Consider the following 16,156-nt stretch of genomic DNA (forward strand, 5'->3'; position numbering starts at 1 on the left):
GTTTGTATGTTGTAACAAGTACTGCATTTATTTCAAGGCCTTTTCTATAAAAAGTCCTAGTCCCACTGCACCTGCTGCACCATTAAAATCATAACTCTAGTGCCTGCTAGATAACTGCACTTTACCTGTTTTAAGAATGTGCAGTTGGTGTTCTTTATGTTATATACCTATGAAAACAGAGGAGGCTGTTTAAATTACTTTGGACAACTCAAACCCCTTTTATTCACTTTTAAGCTAAAATACCACATGTAAAGAGAGCCAAATTAGACTAAGGCCCACATGCATCAAGCACTTTTGCATTCGCAAACGATGCGATTCCTTAAAATCGGCCGTTTGCGAATGCAAAAGTGCTTTTTCAGATGCATCATCATTCCTGAATGGAATTCGCTGATTTTGCGACTTTCCAGAATGCGAATGCATTTAAGGAATCGCAAATTTGCGATTCCTTAAATGCAATGCATCATTCAGAAATGAAATTGCGAGAACAAGGTTTGGAAGTGCAAATTACCACGAGGTTGAACCTCGTGGTAAATTGCGAAAAATGTTTAAAATGTACTAATTTACATTTTAAACGATGTCATGTTACAGACACACATGTCCTTAGGACATGTGTGTGTGAAACATCCATTTCAAATTACATTTCGGGGGTGCAGGGGGGGGTCCTTTGGACCCCCCCCTGCACCCATGAAATTTTCTAAGTGCCATTCGCAATTTCCATTGATTCCTATGGGCCTTTTGGCCCATAGGAATATATGGGAATTGCGAATTCGCAATTTTGAAGTCACAAAATATTTGCTAGTCGGTAAAAATTGCGAATTTTACCGAATCGGAAATATTTTGCACTTTCCATGATGCATCCCGTTTTGCGAATCCATATTTGCGATTCGGTAAAATTCGCAAATTTGGAAACGCAAAACGGGAGTTTGATGCATGAGCCCCTAAGGGCCTGATTACCATGTCGGTTGAAAACTAAACCTCCTGTCTCCTTGTCGGAGTCTGTTCCGACTGACTCCCTGTAGGAGGTTCTAACCGACTGATTATGAGGCTTCCGAACACCGTTCGGAAAGTCTCCCATTGACTTCAATGGGAGCCTGTGTTCCGACAGACAACACAGGCTCCCATTGAAAAAGGGTGGTTTCAGAAAACCTTCCAGCCTATGGTGTGCACCCCATGGTGCCTTTCACACTGTGCATGTCTCTACAGGGGGGTCCCTTGGGTACCACCCTGGCCCCCAACCGGAGGCCTCGGGATGAAGGGGGGGCCTGCTAGGGGCCCCAAAGTCAGTTTCCTACACCCTACCGTGTCCAATGGTCCGATTCAGAAAGGCTGTCCGAATCCAACATTGTAATACATCAGTCAGAAACGCAGTCTGTAGAGCTCTACGATTCAGCTCCGACCCACTCGAAGTTTTCCAAATGCCTGTCGAAACTGATTTGGAATGACAGAAGGGTTACCTTTCCATCATAATTGAGTTGCCGTAAATGTATCAAACCGACCAATTACAATGGGTTCTGACACAGTTTAGGAAAATCCGAATGCCGTTCTGAGCCTTTCCAACCGACATCGTAATCAGACCCAAGTGTTTGCCTCTTTTAAGAATGTGCAGTTGATGTTCTTCATATTATATACAAATTAAAATACAGGAAGATGTTTAAATTACTTTGGGGAACTCAAATCCTTTTTAGCAGTTATTAAGCTAAAATCTCATGCGTTATAATTATGCAAATAAATATGAATGCATTTTTATTCAAGGAAAGATGAACTGCAAAATTCTCACTATTAGGCAATAACTCCTGCATCAATGTACAGAGTATTGCTCTATAACCACATTGTGTATTCATGTGGCCACCGAAAAATACAACAAACAATATACCAGGTTTTGGTCATAGAGCAATACAATCTTTACAGTAAAGGGCAGTCTGATAAAATGCCAGTCTTACCACCTACCTGCTTACTAAGTTAAATGCTCAGTGTTAAAAAAGTGGAGAACTCATACCAAAGAAGATAAAAATTGTTTTTCATCATTGAAAGAATTCCAAAATAATAGATACCTTCAGAAAGAAGAACAGTAGCATGCAACAACATTGCCCAGCAGCTGAATTTTGTTAATTCACTGCTCCTGAAACTATACAGCCTCCCTTCCTAGCCAGTAGAATATATCAATATGTGGTGTTTAGAGGCGTTATGACAACTTTTGGCTCCAGTGCCACTGTGCTTACTGCACCAATTAAATTTAGAGCAATGATACCCAAAGTACGGCCTGGGGTCCGCATTCGGCCCTCTTGACCTTTACATGCGGCCCCCTGTTCAACACCAGGATCGATCTGCTGTTTAATGAACTGTAAACTGGCAAGCATTTATTTAAAGGTAACCAACACAGAAAAAAAGAAGGTGCCCTGCAGCACTTAACTTTAGGAACACCTTTATTTCTGAAGACATCTTTCAGCAAAAGTGCATAAATATGATAACGTCTCTTCAAAATTCAAAAAGTGTATTTCATTAACATTTGAACATTTTCACCTTAGCACATCAGATTATATCAGTGCATTAAAGTATTTCCAAACATACTTTAGAAACATGCATGCTTCCCCCACCCTGACAACAATATCAGTAGTGAACTTAGAGGCAAGTCAGTTGTTTTGTACACCCTTTGGATGGCCTGGATTTTTATTATACATAGCATTATAGTTAATTAAATCAAAGACATGAGAAAGTTTTGTACAGCGCACATTTTGAAGTCATGCATTTTGAGGTCCTCTTTTATGTTATAATTCTGAAAAAGGAGAGTAAATGAACTAAAACTGCATAGGAACACACAGTTTGGGCAAGTGGGGTTGCAGGGATTGATGCAGATTTTTTTATTTCACATTACGCAGTTAGGTCACTAGATGTACATGCTTCACATCACTTACATCCACCATAAAGCCCAGTGACCGCTTAAACGCCACCCTGCTGGCATCAGTGCAGCCCTCCACATGTGTGAGTCAGTTATAGTGTCTCTTCTCAAACCGGAGAGGGACCCCCACCAAATAGGCTCCTATCGTCCCATAGCTCTGTACCCCTCGGACTATAAAATCTATGGGAAGATTCTGGTGGATAGGTATGCCACGGTACTCCCAAAACTGATCCACCCAGATCAGAATGGGTTTGTGCCGGGCAAAAACACCTCCTACAACATATGGTGACTCTTCCATGTGCAGGACCAGATACGAGCGGCGTGCCTGGTTTTGGACCTGGAAAAAGCATTTGATACCCTTTCATGGCCGTATCTGTTTCAGGTCCTGCAATTCATGGGGGTAGGGCTCGTCTCCTGGCATTCACCAAGCTTCTATACTCCACGCCCACCGACAGAGCGCGGCTGGGACCCCTCGTTTCCACCTCGTTCCTGGTCCGGCGGGGCACACGGCAGGGATGCCCACTCTCCCCCCTACTCTTTGCCATACTGATGGAACCTCTGGCACTCCACCTCCGTGCCGCGGGTGAGGGGTGGGGAATCCCATTTGCTGACTCCACTCATGTGGTATCCATGTACGTGGACGACATGCTCATCTACGTCCGAGATATCGCGGAGGACCTCTCCCCTATTGTACGCATATTGCTGGATTTGAGGAAGTGGCGGGGCTCAAAGTCAATTGGTCCAAATCCACTGTATATCCCTTGGTCCAGGTCATCCGTGTCCACTGAGGCTCAGCGACATTAACATCTCCTGGAGCTCACAGCCGGTCCGATACTTGGGGATCCGATTATATCACACCTCTAGGAGGGTAACTACCGCAGAGTGATGGCTGGCATCAGATCCTCCATACACTTTTGGTAAGATCTCTCATTGGCAGTTATAGGGAAAATCGCAGTTGCTAAGATGATCCTTGTTCCACGACTACTATACTACTTTTCTTACCTTCCGGTAGTCCCTCCACGCTCGTTTTTCAGGAAGTTAGACACCCTGCTTGGGACCCTCATCTGGGGATCCGGGCTCATAGCCCTTGACAAGCTGCAGCTACCCCTCGATCAGAAAGGACTAGCTGCCCCGTCCTATGATTCCTGGCCGGCCAGCTGCAATGTGTATCACGCTGGACAGTGGGCCAGGCACAAGGGGAATTCAAATTCCAACCATCCACCGCATGCTATTACCAGGGGCGGCGCCACCTCAGACCAAGCCACTCCAGGTGATGCCAGCACATGCCTGTCTATCACATGTCCATAGAATGAACCGCACGACAGCCTCATACTCCCCCTCCTGCTGCTGGTAGGGTTTCCCAAGGGTCGAGCACTCTACATGGAGGGGATGATACACACATGGTCTGAATGCTCATTAACGGACATAGGCTCCCTATATCTTGATGGACAACTTCAAACCTTTGAGACGCTCATGGATGATTCGGGCTCCCTAAAGGACAGTTTCTTCTACATAGGCAGCTCATGGAGTATTGCCGCAAACAGTGGCAAACAATAGATACAGAACCCCCTACGCACCGGGTGATTCATGCAGTACTACAGATGGGCCCCGGGCGCCACTTAGGTACATGGATATATAAAGCCATACAGACCCTCAGGCAACCTGCACTTACACCCCTCCAGGAGAAGTGGGAAACGGACTTCTGTAGGCCGTTACACGACAGGGAATGGACTGGTGCATTGGAATTCACAAAAAAAGTTCCCGGAACTAAGCATGGGTGGAAAATCCGTTCCGTTCGCGGATTTTGCGGATTTTCGGTAAATTCGCAATCCGCGAGATTCGCGAATTTCCCGCAAAATCCGCGAGCGGAACGGATTGGGTCAAAAGTTCAAGCTGACTTTTGTAACTCTTTTAGAATGGCGCCGGCAAGCTGCCAGAGCCATTCTAAAATAGTTACAAAAGTCAGCTTCAACAGGAAGCTCTAATAGATAAAGCAGGTGCTGCTCAAATTCAGTTACACAATCATTAATCACCCCAAACTTGGGGTGATTACTGATTGTGTAACTTAATTTGACCTTCAACTCCAGCACCTGCTTTACTTTATCTATTAGTGCTTCCTGTTGAAGCTATTTGCAGCTATTTTAGAATGGCGCTGGCAGCTTGCCAGCGCCATTCTAAGTGGGGCTGAGGGCAAAAGGGCACAAAAGTGGGACAAAGGGCAGAAGGGGACAAAAAATGAGTGGGGCAGGGGGCAGAAGGGCACAGAAATGAGTGGTACAGAGGGCAGATGGGCATAAAAAACGAGAGGGTGGCAGTGATTAAACAGCAAAAAAAAAAACCCGCGAAAACGCAAAGCGCCTCGCGAACACCCGCGAACACGCAAAGTGCCTTGCGAATACCCGCGAACTCGCAAAAATAAAAAAATCCGCAAATTCGCGCAAATTTACGAATTTTGCGGATTGAGAATTTGCAAATCCGCAAATTCGCGGATTGCGAATTTGCAAAATTCGCCATGCTTACCCGGAACTATCGCTTTAAAAAAACATACAATTGCATATGTTACACCAAGCATATCTCACTCCTGAAAAGTTACAGAAGTACTTCCCCGGAAAATCCTTCACTTGCCCTAGGTGCCCAGAGCCTAATGCTTCATTTCAACACATGCTATAGGATTGCCTGACACTCCACAGCTACTGTGACAAAGTCCACACCACGCTCAGGACGGTCACAGGACTCCCAGACCTATACACATAGGAAGCTAGTGCCCTTGGAATCTGCAAACGCCGCAAAAACATGAAAGTAGAAATGCGCTTTGAGTCCTTGGCGCTCCTCCTGGCAAAGTGGTGCATCACTATGCATTGGAAGGCACTGGGAGGCCCTCCCCTGGCGGCATGGGTGGGTGCTGTTAAGAAATGGGGCACGGCTGAAGAGGGAATACTCCGCACGGAAGAGGTTAAAAACATTCGTAAACATCCCATTCCTATGTCTTGGGCTATGTTAGTTCACTCCTTCCCGCAAGAAACACTGACGACATCGGGATCCCAGCCTGCCAGTCCCCAGGGGACACTCATGACCCCTGCGGCTGCCCGTGATGCCTCATGGAGCCCAGGGTCACCCGGCGGGTCACAACTGTCGTCCGCGAGCGGGCCATAACTATGTCTCCATAGAGGTGACCTCCGGCACTCTCCCCCTCCCCCCCTGCGCATGCCTACACAGCCGCCTGCCACAGTGCACCAACCTGGCAATCACCCCCAAACTGCAGCAATGTGCGACACAGTGTACACCAGTTCTGAAACCCCAAGTTTGTTTAAGTTTATGTTAAGGGTGGCATATCACCATCCTTCTGATATAGAGCTAGCAGAGAAAGCACGCCTCACATCCCAGTGTACACCGAAGGCTGCCTCGCGTGGGTGCTGACACTACCCCACCTCTTATCCCTTAGACCCACCATCGAATCTGAGGCCACACAAGAGATTATAGACCACGATAGGATATTACCTACCCTCATACCAAGATGCAAAAATAATTTGAGATTTCTCGTGTCTACCAATGCCATTGTTAATACTGTGATGTACGTGAATACAGAAAATGCCAATAAAAAATATTTTTCCCCAAACATTACAGACCAAACCTTTTGGCTCCTGGGAAAATGTCTGCAAGTACCCATGCCCTAGAGCCTGCAAGATAACTGCATTTGTGACTGCCTGTTTAGTTGTAAAATAGAGCAATAATTGGTGTTTAGTGGGATGTCTGGAGATTTTGTTCCCTGTATCACAGCACCTGCTGCATCATTGAAATCATGACCCTAGTGTCTGCTTGAAAACTGCACTTATGACTGCCTGTTTAGTAGTAAAATTTAGCAATAATCTCGGTTTAGTGGGTTCCCTAGAGCTTTTGACCACAGTGCCACTGCACGTGCCGCACAATTGAAATCCTGCTCCTTTTCACTGCAGTGTAATTGCAATTGAAACTGCCTGTTTAGTAGTAAAATATAGCAATATTTGGTGTTTAGAGGAGTTATGACAACTTTTGGTCCTGGGGAACTTCATCTGCAGCACCAGTTCGAGCGTGATCATATTGCTTGAAAGGTAACAGCACTTGTTCCAGCCTGTTTAGTAGTAAAATATAGTAATGTTCGGTGTTTAGAGGGGTTCCTAGAGCTTTGGGCCCCAGTGTCACTGCACCTGCTGCACCATTGACATCATGACCCTAGTACCTGCAATGTAACTGCACTTGTAACTATTTGGTGTTTAGAGGAGTTCTGACATCTTTGAAATCATGAGTCTAGTGCATGTTAGATAACTGCACTTGTGACTGTCTATTTAGTAGTAACATTTTGCAATAATGTGGGTTTCTTGGGGTCCCTAGAGCTTTTGGGCATGGTGCCACTGCACCTGCTGCACCATTTAAATGAAGCCCCTTTTAACCACAAGGTAACTGCAATTGTGACTGCAATATTATGTGTTTAGAGGGAAAGATAACAAAATGTAAACAGTAAACGATATGCAAAGTTAACCCAAAAAAAATGTTTGAACCAGATGGGAATGAGTAGTTGGGCCATGGGAAACTGATAAAAGAGATGCAGAAGGGAAAACAGGCTACAACCAATAGAAACAGAGGTAAGCAAACTGCAAGCATATGAACCAATGAAAAGGGAAGTTGGGATGTAAGTTTCTTTTGGGATATATTAAAAACAATAGATTTCACAAGCACAGTGCAATCGCTGTGCAGGCGAAACCTAAAAAGGTTTTATGCATAAGGATTGACCCATGAGACAATAACACAAGCCTCAAAAACTTTGTGCAGCTCTTAAATGATTGACTTTATAAAACAGATAATGAATTAATAAATGAAGGGCTCTCAGTGGACTCCACAGGGGCAAAGACCAACTTCCACAACTGAATGAAGAATGTCTCAGCTTGGATGAAGAACAACTGCTTGAAGCTCAACACGGATAAGACTGAAGTCATGATCTTCGGCAAACACACCATCCTCCGGAATGACTCCTGGTGGCCATCAGGACTGTGATCCACCCCGGGACCAAAAGACCACGCCCGCAACCTCGGCATCCTCCTCAACAGCGAACTCTCCATGAAATGCCTAGTCAACACCGTCTCTTTAACCTGCTTCCACATGCTCTGCATGCTCCGCAACATCTTAAAGTGGCTCCCCATTAACACCCAGAAGACAGAAGCAAAGACTCTCATCACCAATCGACTGGATTACAGCAACGCACCATAAGCAGGGAGCACCACCCACCTCATGCACATACTCCAGACAATCCAGAACACAGCAGCCAGACTAATCAACCTCCCGAAGACAGCCCACATCCCTCAATAACTGAAATACCTCCACTGGCTCCCTGTCCACATACAATGCCATTTCAAGCTCCTGGCCCACGCCTACAAAGCTGTCTGCAACCAAGGACCCACCTATATTGAACCACCGCCTTCATTTTCACCAACCCCCCGGGAACCTCCGCTCCACACACCTCGCCTTTGCACACATCTCTCACAAATGCCGCTGCCATGCCGGAGGGCGTCCTTCTCCCATTTCTCTGCCAAGACCTGGAGCACTCCCCCATCCACCTCTGCACCGCACCCTAACTGACCAACTTCAGGAAGGGGCTCAAGACCTGGCTCTTCAAATAAACCAGCAGCTAGCGCCTGGAGACCCTCATGGGTGACAAGCAGTGCTCTACTAATATTTCCTGATTGACTGATTCATTGATTGTATAGTTTATGACTTTGACCACAATTGTATCTTACACTTGGGGTTTCAGGAGACTTAAGCGCGCAAATTAGTTTATCAAACATGCCTTCTGTGGTTTTGAGTGGATTCGTCTTTGAATTAGAGTTAAAATGTGCATACCAGTGCAGCATACTCCTCAAAACAACCTAGCGTGTTAAATAAGAAACAAGGAGGCAAACTAGATATATTTAACTTTTTATTTCTTTGCTGAGTTTGAACTTCCAGCTTTGCTTCCAAATGTTCTGTTTATTGACGTTTTTCCAACCACAAATTCAATGCATCCTCTTCCTTAACGGGCATGAGGTCATCAAAGCACGAGGGGACATGCTGACAACATGTCCGGAAAAGATTTGTGTGATTGCAGTTTTCCAGTTTCCAAATACATTAAAATAAAACTCCTAGACATACCAACGAAGTCTGGTTTCTCTTAGAAAGCTCTGTGCAGATTTGGGTGGCAGACGTTGTGCATGAACAACTGATCCAGGAAAACAGTGTGGTGGAGTGGTGAATTTGGAAGCAAATGGATTACATAAAATCATACCATTTGCATGATTGATATATACTGCAGCTCGACACTACTCATTTCTTTTTTTTTAAAGTTATTTTAGTGTTTTTTTTAACCTGTGTGCGTTGCCTTTTTTCAAAAGAGGATTGGCAGCAAAGATTTTTAATCGACAAACAATCTAGTTGGAAAGTTGAATCAGAAAGGTATTGATACATTAAGATGAACGTTACATCCACCGCAAATTCTTTATCAAGCAACAGGGCTCATTCAAAAGCCCCTTGCACCGTCCGTGCGTCACTTTTAACATGGGAAAAAGTGAAAACATGTGGTGCAAGAGGCTTGTAAATAAACTCTAACATCTTGTGGGATATCATTGGCTGCATGACGTTTGCGGTCCCAATAGAGTTCCATTTTATCCAGGGCACAAGTCCTAAAAAAAAGTGGGGGGACTAACCTAGCTAGGCAGTATGCAAGTGATAATATGGCGCTCGACATCGTGGCGTGCAACATCACGGCATATGACTTCACACATGGCATCACAGAAATTGACCTAATAGAAAGTGGCATCACAAGCCACGACTTTACAGAAAGCGGCATCACAAGAAGTGACATCCAATCTAAAGCCCTTACATATATGTTTAGTAGGTCTATAATGTGTACGATTGAGCGCATTGCAAGGATAATAGCACACTGAGCTATGGAAGATAATATGTGACTTCTACACCTTGCAATCCCCCAGTTTTATGTACATTCATTTACAAACATATAGTTTATTGTACATGTAATATGCACTTGATGGAAAAGGGCTCTGACACCTTGCATTGGGATGGGTAGGGCTATACAAGACAAAATAGAGGTACTTAAATTATTTCAACGCCTCCTTAGGTGTAGTAAGCTCTATATAAATGCAATTTGATTTGTGCAAAAACTGGGTCCAGCACAGCTGACATTCTTACAGTGCATGCATATCTCCTAAACAGGGACTTAACAAAGTAAAAAGCTGCCTCTCTTAGGTATGTGTGAAGTGCTAACAAAGTGTGAGCCTTTGTTTACCCTCTGCTTCATATGCATCAGGTGTGAGGCTCCTGACTGCTCCAAGCCCAGAGACTTGAACAAAAGGAGGCCTGATGTCCCCTCAAATTTGGCCTTTGTTATGGGCCCAGCAGTAGTCTTAAATAAGAAAGCTCTATCCCTGACAACGTGCAGGCGCTGCTGAAAGGTGTTCCAGTGTTTGTAAGTTACACCGGAACGACTTCAGCACATTATTCAGTGGGGCCCAAATTCTTGGATGGGTGGACGGCGTTCACCCTATGATAATAGTGGGTGGACGCCGTCCACTCGCGTGTACCCCCGACTCGTGCCCTGATCTTAGCTAATTTCTTTAGAGGGTCTCCGTGAGTGGCGTAGCAGCTTAATGTCGTCACACCATTTCTGTGGCTTTTTATCACATCGAAAGTGTCAGATTTGTATACATCTCATGAAGTATGATGTTATCTAACCTGAGGTCTCTTAAGATGTAACTCGTGGGTCTGCGCAGACATGTACATAGGTGACATCAGTGTATAGCGGAAAATGCAGTCTGTGAGTCTCCTGTATAAAACACATTTGCGGTTCAAAACCTGCAAAATGCAGATTTTGCAACAAAAATAATTTTGATTAAGTGCAAAACCCTTTTGCTAATTGAAAATGTTATTCTAAGCTACACACTAGTTTTTGAAACCCTTTCTGATTTGCAGCTAGAAGGGCACGTGAAATAAGCTCCCCCTCTTATTTGCGATTTGCCATGAGACGTATGAATAGTTTGTGACCTCTAGTGCCGTTGACAGCAATTCATCAGTTACAAACCCTGAGGTTTTAACCCCTCCCCTGCTGATGACGGAACCGCTCCGTCATCAGCTACGGTTGGGCTGTGCTGATGACGGAGCGGTTCCGTCATGGCCCGGCCGCCGCGCCTGCGCGGCGCTGATTTCACGCCTGCGCGGCCGTTCTATTGAGCGGGGCGGGCCATGACGGAACCGCTCAGTCACCAGCACAGCTCAACCGCGGCTGATGACGGAGCGGTTCTGTCACCAGCATGCGGCCGCCCCGCCCCGTTAGCGCTGCGGCGGAATAGCCGCCGCAGCGAAAGGGTTAAATGTAAAGGAAGCAGTCCCGTATGACACCTTCTCCATTGAAATTCATGCTGAGCGGTTTTAAGGGTAACAGTCAGCAGTACAGGGGAGAACAAGCTTCTCTCGCCGATGTCTTGCTAGAATATGAATATATTTTTCTAAAATCCGCTCCTGCCTTTATAAGGGACATGGGCTGCTTTAAAAAATGCTGACATGCTGAGAATGCAATCACAGAATGGGAGATCTGCTGTCCATTGCAGGTCTACATCACTCCTTTCAGAGTCATCTATAGAGGGTCATTCTAGGTCAATCTAGGTCATCCTCTGTTATTATGTACATTCCTACCTTAACTGTCTAATATATTTCAAGTCTTTTGCTGTTTCTGCCTGTATTACACACTATAGTGTCTTGTGAGCTAACATTGACGTACCCTTTGGGCTCCTGATGAGCTCGGTAGAGCTCTGATGTAATGTATAGAATGTATTGCAGGGAAGTTTGCCTTAGAATGTTGAATTTGCAGTTACAAATAAAGATGTGTAATGCATATGGAGTCAAAGTGCAGTTCCAGCCTTTGTGAAGCAGTTGGAAACAAAAGCATTTACAGAGAATCTACACATCGTTGGTTGAGTACCTGTTGGTCAGTCCATACATAAAGGTATTGCGCTACTATGCAACATCAAGCCATACATAGTACGGAGTGATAAAGACCACAATTACAAGTGCTGCTAGATTGAGATCAACCAGGTGTCAAGAAAAGTACGAAGTAACAGCCAGGTGCACGTGAACGCTGTGGTTGGAAGCAATCACATACTGTCAATGAACTTACCAGAGCCTCGAAAATGGAAGAGCTCTACAACTTCAGTGGTGGGAGAAGAAACCCAAGAAAAAGCACATGAGTTGTGCTTACTGAGATGTCCAATATCTGTAGTGGCACACCTTCAAACCTGCTCCGCTCCCTTCGTGAAGGAATTGGAGCAAAGTCACTGAGGATCAGCTCAACTCCACCCTCAACCAGGTCACCCCCACCTCCATGACAAACTCCAACATCGCAGCCAGAGAACTGCACAAATGGATCTCCAACTGCGAAGACAAGCTCACCCCCCTCTGCAACGCCAACAGACAGCACCCCAGGAAGGCAGCCTGGTTGACCACCGACCTCTAAGAAGCCAGACGTACCTGCAGACATCTCAAGAAAAACTGGAGAAACAGGAAAACGCCAGAAGACAACATCAACTTCAAGAACGCCATGACGGATTACCACCAATGCATCAGGACCACCAAAAGGACCTTCATCCAAAACAAAGTCCTCACCAACTCCAGCAACTCCAAGGAACTCTTCAGCGTCATCCCAGAATTCACCAAGCCCCCAGCAAAACCACTGACATCACCCCTTCTCAGGACCTCTGTGACAAGCTCAGTTCTTACTTCCATCAGAAAATCAAGAGCCTCTATTACAACTTCAACAACCGGACACCTGACTCCGCAACCACTCCCTCCTCCGGCAATGCCAGCCAGACCACCATCTCCTCCTGGACACCGGTCACGACTGAAGAGACCATCTTGGCCATAAAAGGCATCCACTCGGGGAGCCTCCACATACCCCTGCCCTCCCCACATCTTCCACAGAGCCGCCACTACCATTGCTTCAGAACTACGATATGCCTTCACTGCCACCTTCAAGACTGGCGCTGTCCCCAATGACCACTGATCCCAAGGACCTCAAGAACTAATGCCCCTATCTCCCTCCTCACCTTCGTGGCAAAAGTCACGGAAAAGACCGTCAACACTCAACTAACAAGGTTCATCGAAGACAACTCCATCCTCGACATCCCAATCCGGATTCCACAGCAACCACAGCACCGACACCGTCCTACTCACTGCCACAGACGACATCTGCACCCTCCTCAACCAAGGACACACCGCAGCCCTGATCCTACTCGACCTCACAGCAGCATTCAACACCGTCTACCACTGCACACTCGCCTCCAGACTCCACAACGCTGGCATGCAAGAAACCGCACTCGACTGGAACTGCTCTTTCCACACAGGCAGAACTCAAAGAATCAGACAGCCACCCTTCCTCTCCGAACTCACGAAAATCAACTGCGGAGTACCCCAGGGATCATCTCTCAGTCCAACCCTCTTCAACATCTACATGGCCCACCTCGCCGACATTGTCAGGCAGCACGGACTCAGCATAGTATCCTACGCCGACAGCACTAAGCTCATCCTCTCCCCCACCAAAGACCCCACCACCACCAGACTCAATTTCCAGGAAGGAATGAAGGACGTCGCATCCTGGATGAGCAACAGATGCCAGAAGCTTAGCTTGGAGAAGACAGAAGTCCTCTTTCTCGGATTCTCCCTTTCTGCGTGGGACAACACCTGGTGGCCCCCTGCCCTCGACAGCCCCGCGACCCCCACAGACCACGTCCGAAACGTCAGCATTATACTCAACTCCTCACTCTCCATGAACCGACAGGTCAACGCTGTTGCCTCCAGCTGCTTCAACACCTTCCGCATCTTCAGAAAGACCTTCAAATGGATCCCCCCCGATCCAAGGAAGACCATTAACCACACACTCATAACCAGAAGACTTTACTACGGAAACACACTCTACGCCGGGATCAACAAGTCTCTTCTCCACAAGCTCCAGACAATTCAGAATACCGCAGCTAGACTCGTCCTCGGCATTCCTCGACACAAACACATCAGCCAACACCTATGAAACTTCCACTTGCTCCCTGTTGAGAAGAGTGTCACATTCAAGATACTCACCCACGCCTACAAATGCTTCCACAACTCCGGACCCCAATACCTCAACAAGAGACTCTCCTTCCACATACCCAAAAGAAACCTCCGATCCACCAACCTTGCCGAAACCTCATGCATCCGAAGAGCCATAACAGGAGGAAGAACCTTCTCTTACATTGCGGCCAATACCTGGAACGCGCTCCCGATCGACATCAGACGCGCCACCTCCCTGAACAGCTTCAGGAAGACACTCAAGACCTGGCTCTTCTACTCAACAGAGCTACTTACCCCTGTTCTCCAGCACCTTGAGACTCTCACAGGTGAGTAGTGTGCTTACAATTCCAGATTGATTGATTGATTGATTGATTGACTGATTGATTGATTTATTGTTCAGGTGGCAGCTCAGAACAACATCAAATTGTCTCTGAGAAAGTGAAGGGGTCCAATTGAGACCAACAGAGAGGCCACCCTTCCTCAGGCTGTCCATGATGACCCAGAGTCCAGCAAATCATAGGGTTTCAGAGATGATATGATGACTCAGGTCTTAAAAGACAGTAGACAGTGTCAGAGAGAACTCCAACCACTGTGTCAGCCACTTCAACAAATGGTTACAATGCTGTCATTTTCTTGAACCCACCATCATCATTTGATAGCAAAAAAAAGCAAAATATTGTCGACTGATGGACTATGTGGATAGAGGCATTTGACGATCTCATTGATGCACTTGAAGAGACTGATAACAAAAAGTTTATCAAATACCTCAAAAATGTTCCTGATGATGGTGTAAATGATGTCATAAACAAAATGCCAGAAACTGATGAAGAAATCACATACCACCAGATTAAATAAACCTTTGAATCTCAAGTTGAATCCAATGTCAAATGTTCACTATGAAAGATATATTCTTAGTCAAGAATGATAGAAAGTTGACGTAACCATTGATGAATTTGTAGAAGGACTTGTATCTTACACTTGGGGTTTGAGATGATGTAGGTGTGCAAGTGGCTTCGTCAAACACGCCTTTCATGTTTGTGAAATGATTCATCTTCGAATTTGATGTAATCGTAGGAAGACTTTACATACTCATCAAACACTGTAGGTTCAATTAATTAATGATGAAGAAGCCACACGTCTTAGTGTCATTGATTAATGCTTGTCCAATTCCTTCAGACTGCGCATGCTGAGAGAAACTCCTGGGGGCATATTTACAATAACTGGCGCATCCCTGCAAGTCAGCAGGGATGCACCAGTTATTGTGCGCCACAGCTCCGCCATCATGGATGCACCGCATTTACAATGCGGCACACCATGGGGTCAAAACAGCACAGATGCGTGACGCATCTGTGCCATAAAATTGACGCATTGCTGGAGTTGCGTCGCAAGCACGATGCAGCCCCTGCAATGCTCTGGGGGCCCTATCTAGTTAATGCTGCGTCAATCCTTATGCCTGCCTCTGGCAGGCACAGGGTTTTGACGCAGCATGGGCCTAAAAGTGACTGAGTGAAATCTTGTAGATTTCACTCAGCCTTTTTCAGGAGGCGTTCCTGCGCCGGAACGCCCCCCACTGCACAGGAACGCCTACATGTGGCGCAGGGCATTACAACGTGACGCATCTGCCAGATGCGTCATGTTGTAATTACCCCCGCACCATGGAGCTGGGAATCATCCTGGACTCCGAGCTCAAAATGGACCGCCAGATCAACTCTGTCTCATCTTCCTGCTTCCACACCCTCCGCCTCCTTCGTAAGACCTTCAAATGGATCCCCCTCGAACACCGAAAGACAGTCACTCACGCCCTGGTCACCAGCAGACTCGACTACGGCAACGCACTCTACGCCGGAATAAACAAAAACCTCATCCGCAAGCTACAGAACATCCAGAACGCCGCCAAAAGACTGGTCCTCAACCTGCCAAAACACTGCCACATCTCCCAGCACCTGCGCACACTCCACTGGCTCCCCGTCGAGGCGAGAATCACCTTTAAGATGCTCACCCACGCACACAAGGCCCTCCACGGCACCGGACCAGCATACCTGAACAGCCGACTCAAATTCCACGCACCCCAAAGGACCCTACAATCAGCCCAGCTTTCCTACGCCGTGGTCCCCCGCACCAGAAAGACCAGATCGGGAGGCCGCT

Source organism: Lissotriton vulgaris, chromosome 10, assembly GCF_964263255.1.
Source record: "Lissotriton vulgaris chromosome 10, aLisVul1.2, whole genome shotgun sequence".
NCBI classification, from domain to species: Eukaryota; Metazoa; Chordata; class Amphibia; order Caudata; family Salamandridae; genus Lissotriton; species Lissotriton vulgaris.